The sequence below is a fragment of the Lissotriton helveticus genome, chromosome 3_2 (genome assembly GCF_964261635.1).
Source record: "Lissotriton helveticus chromosome 3_2, aLisHel1.1, whole genome shotgun sequence".
NCBI lineage: Eukaryota > Metazoa > Chordata > Amphibia > Caudata > Salamandridae > Lissotriton > Lissotriton helveticus.
Genome location: NC_136062.1, coordinates 402,511,306 through 402,516,206, shown reverse-complemented (window position 1 = coordinate 402,516,206; position 4,901 = coordinate 402,511,306). Strand labels below are relative to the sequence as shown.

Below are 4,901 nucleotides of genomic sequence, written 5' to 3'. Positions count from 1 at the left end.
AACAATAGTGTATTTTCCAGAGGACCTGGAAGAAAGTGTTGTTCACTGGCAAATGTATATCAGGCAACCTCGTAACAAAAAAATGCGGGTCATGTGAAGGCTTTAGAAGGGTAATCTCATTAAGATGAAAAAAAAATTGTCCACACCTTAAGTGTCTTCAAATAATTCAAGTTCATAAACCCTATAGGACCGTGTCACAATAATTGTATGACATCAGCAGTGATGTCATCAATTATGTCATTTGAGATGTCACCAATGTGATCACCAGTGTTGTCATTTAATATGTCATAAGTGTTGTAACATAGGAGGTCATTAGTAGGGCATCTGGAAAGAGAGCAAAAGAACAACCCTGCCCTTGAGATATTATGGTCCCGGAGGGGATCCAACTAATAATAAAGGGGTGGCATATCTAGGAGCCAGAACTGCACAAGATACACGGCAAGTCAATTTAAATATACATCGAGAGGATTTAATTTTTTGTACATTATTTATTAATTTTCCTTTTGATTTTATGTATCAAAAAAACAGGGTACAAAGAGTAATTTACATTGTTTGAATCCACATAATATATACAACATCAAATATACATGATAAAAGGAAAAAGATAAAATGGAGAAAAATAGTCCTAAGCCTATAACAAACCCTACCCAGCAGTGTATCATACAACATTCATTCTTTCATACTCACTCATTTCATTTCACTCATTCTCAAGTTCTTATATACAACTTTCATTCACTAATATAATCCTGGTATTTACAACATGGAGATGTTAGGTTTGTTCCATGGATCTAGGTAATATTCCAAAAGGGCACACGACATATAAGGAGATCCTGATGCGTACAAGGAAATCCTGATGAGTATGGATCAGTGTGTCGTTGTCCTGGATGCGCAAGCCGACGCGCGTTTCGGTGATTGGCCAGAAGGGCCACACCTTCGTCAGGGCTGGGAGATGTTAGCTGGGAGGGGGATAGGATCTGGAAGTAAAAACAGTATCTTAGACTTTCATACAATGTGCAATTTCAAGTCATATACATCTACATGTTCTAATTATTTAATAGGAGTATCCTCTTTAATTTTTAACATTTGGTCGAACCATTGTTTCTAGTGGCTGTGCAGTACCGGATAGCCTAGGGGCACTCCCTGGACAAGACTTCCCGTTCGGTAAAGTCTATTTAAGGCAATTAGATAACCAAGTCGTGGTGAACCATTGAATGCGTATCACGTTTTTTCACTCATATATAAGCTGGTAGAACTTCCCTCATACATACACACACTCAATCTGGAGCATATTTTACTAGGTTTTCCTAGTTAGAATATAGCTACATTTGGTTTTTAAATTCTCAATATCTTCCATTTCCCTAGCTAATACAAGTTCATTTAAGGAGGCCTGATTGAACATCAGTCAACTGATCCAGAAACATCTTTTAAACTGACACAGTATTGGGAGAAACATAGAAATTACTGGCAAGGTTTATTAGGGGTTTCCTATTTGGCAAAGATGGACTGTTGAAGGAAAGAAAACACGAACATTTATCACATACTTTCTCTCAACATAGCACAATTTAAGCTAATGGATGGGAAAATAGTATCTTAGCGAACACATAGTGTATATCAAGTTAATCCATAGGGCAGGGTGGTGACACCATCTGGTTTTACTTGTGTAGTATAGGGATCTCCTGGAATCACAATGACGTTTAATGAGTGGAGAAACGAGTCATTCACTGTTTATAGCCCCTAATGCACAAATAGTTCAGTCATATTTAAAGTTAAGGGGCGCAATGGAATTTCTACTAAATAGAGTTCAACTCTATGTATATGTCTGAAGGTGGAATCTTATATATAAGTTCCATTCTTTTGTTTCGGGATATGAATCAGTGTTGAACCATCGTCTCTATGTCCCGAGCTGTTCGTAAATTTCTCCATGCAATTCGCTGCTTACCTAAGGAGATATTTCCGGTAGTCTTCCGGGAATGGTAGGGATTTACTGTGTTTCAATGGATGGTGCTCATAGTAGTCGCCAGGGGCACCTAATCAGGAAAAGAAAGGCTAATTTATGATTTTATTTTGTTAGTCACTTGTTTAGTTTGATTTAGGTTTCCATTACTCGGATCTGTAACAGATATCCTCTATGTCTCTGGCTGCTTACCGAAAAAAGGGGGTTTCAATTCCTCTCCAAAGGCACAGTTCAGTACTAACAAGGTAGTTATGATTCCATGAATAATTTTTAGTAATGGTCAAACGGGGGACCTAATGGATGGATAAAGGATTAATTGTAATCATGGTTTTTTTCCCAGAGTTCAGTGATTTTACGTTAATGTTACACTGTGCAGATCCATGGCAACACACTCTCTAAGTGACTAGTTGCTTACCCGGGCTACGAATCCGAGCAAAGATTCCACTTGCTCTTCAGAGGTGGCGGACCGTGCTGGCGAACCTACACCGCGATGGAGGATGTGGACAGGGGTCCTACCGTTAAAAAAGGGAGGAAGAGAAAGAAAAACCTGTTGTAATCAAATGTTGGGCTGCTGCGTTAGCTACCTCTGAGAGATAACACAGGACGGCCATATGGGCTACCTGTGAGAGCTTTCTTCAAGAGTGATCACCTACAACTATCAGGAAAAGCAGCTCTTACCTGGGGATGCCCGGGATTCGTCCTCCTGTGGGGTTCCGTCGACGCCGCTCGGCCGACCAACTGCAACCGGAAAAGGGTGTCTCACAATTGTCGAGTCTGTTTGTATTTATATAAGCGGTCACTTGTGTGTCCAATGATGTTAATCAGCTGTGCTGTAACTGCTGAAATAGATGGAGGACACAGATTCCTTCCACAGATGCACGGGGGCCATCTTGGAACGGTGTATCTTACTTACAATGATAGATACGAAAGATTTCAATTTATTCCCCCAAATGTTCGATTTCCTAGCGTTTGCCCGACATGAACTGATAAACCGATAGGGTTATCATCATTTTATTCATTGCCACAATGTACGGTTTATTAAATATAAATAAAGGAGCCAGTTGAGCTAGACTGTAAACATTAATAAAGGGCATATATACTGCAAAAGGTCAAACGGTGGCCATCTTGGGACGGCGAGTTTCAGTTTCATAAGCAGAAGTAGGGCATGGCAGGGGAACAAGTTCTTGTTAGCTCAGTAAACTATCACTGTTGAATTTCAGTGTTTTTGATGCAAAATTCCTGAAATACCACCGTTATACCACATTGCGTAGTTATGCACCACTCGTGACAAAATGTTACTGCACATGTACGGGAATAATGAAAGTGAGTGGCTCTTGCTAGTGCCACTTGTGTGAATTTCGTGCAATTTTTTTTACTGCGAAATGCGTACTCGCGTTAAAAACTGACACTAGGGCACTTTTAATTTTAAAACATGGCGCTAAGAGACAGATTGGCATTTCACATAATCTTCCTTCTTATTTCCATACTTTTGTGTATTTATACATAATCAAATTGCACAAATGTTGAACACCTTTAGTAAAAATGGTCACCTGCGACATTCTTTGGCGGTGTTCGTAAAGAGAGGTGATACTGCAAGCAGTGGTGGCTTTTGGAAATCCGACCACAGGGGGGCAGGGCAGGGAAAAATAATTTAAAAAATACACACCTTTTGCTGCCAGCCGAGATCATCTGCTCCCTCAGCGCGCCTCGATGCTCCTGGCACTACAATCTCCAGGAGCACAGGCGCCCAACCTCCCCATGCAATCCCAGTGCTACTCATGCAATTACTCCGAGCATGAGAGGCGCCCTGGTATTGGGCGGAGCGGGCCAGTTTCACGCTCCAGCAGGGCCTGGGAGCCTGTGGCCCTGAGCACTGCTCATATCTCCGAACAGCCTGGAGATATCCAAGTGCGCATGTCAGTTTGGCCATCCTAAATGGCTGGCCAATCCGATATGTCCACTATTAGTGCTTACCGTCACGACTCCCCCTGCTACTGATGCTGAAAAACATCCCAGCCCCGCCCCAGACTCGCGGACTGAAAGTGAAATCTGAAAGGACAGTATAATAGTTGTATTATCATTTTATTTTTTTTCTGTCTGAAGCGTAATGAAGGAGCCGCCCCTGAATGCGAGTAATCCCATCAAATAGACTATGGGAATGTCTAAATTCGACCTTTCTTACTCTTTAGTACTGCTTTACAGTAGCACAGATTTGACACTATGATGCTGAAATAAGGATGACGTTTTTTTGTGTTCAAATACTTTGTTATATTAGATAAAATAATAAAATATTCAATAAATTGAATATTTTGTTTTACCAAACTTTGTTTACAAATCAAGATGTGGAGACAGATGTAGCCATGCACATTATGATGTTTATTACTTCTTCTCAAGAAAATTGCCATGAGATTGATAAAACTGATAACATGATTTATAAAGTATTCGACGTTAAATGAATACTCCGAGTTGACCCAGAATACACCCAATGGAGGCTTCGCTCTCATCTACGGTTAGGTGTGAGTACTGTCAAAGAAGGCTTCAGGGCTCTGCATTTTCGGTTGAGCCTGCAAATTGCATTTATTAAAATCTGTGATCACACAAAAATTGGGTGTATGTGAAGGAGCGGAGCTTCCCATGGTGAGGAAACACACACATTTAAAGTGACTATTGGAAGTTTCTAGAATCTAGGCACGTGAGGAAAGTTGTGTGAGTCTAATCAGCACGTTTCAGGAATGACATCATCAGAAGCAGTGAGACTGGGAAGTACTGTCCTTCAATTGTATCGATGCTCGTGTTTCACTGTTACCTCTTGCAATAAAGCAAGGGCTTCTGGGTAGACACATTAAGAGACCTAAAACATATGGCAATTGTAGGGTTCATGGTTCAAAGCTAGCTCGACTAAACTCCTTCAAGAGTGTCCATAAGAAGATTTCACCGACATTTCTTC

General features: G+C 40.7%; 1 long non-coding RNA gene across 1 annotated transcript; it reads right to left on the bottom strand.

The window, feature by feature from the left end:
- Positions 1-468: 468 nt before the first annotated feature.
- On the bottom strand, positions 469-2,765 carry LOC144826341 (uncharacterized). The gene is made up of 5 exons (XR_013609796.1): positions 2,633-2,765; positions 2,370-2,466; positions 2,147-2,247; positions 1,940-2,027; positions 469-974 (listed from the first exon to the last, which is right to left on the bottom strand). It is a non-coding gene; the product is annotated as an uncharacterized LOC144826341 (long non-coding RNA).
- Between the last annotated feature and the right edge of the window lie 2,136 nt (positions 2,766-4,901).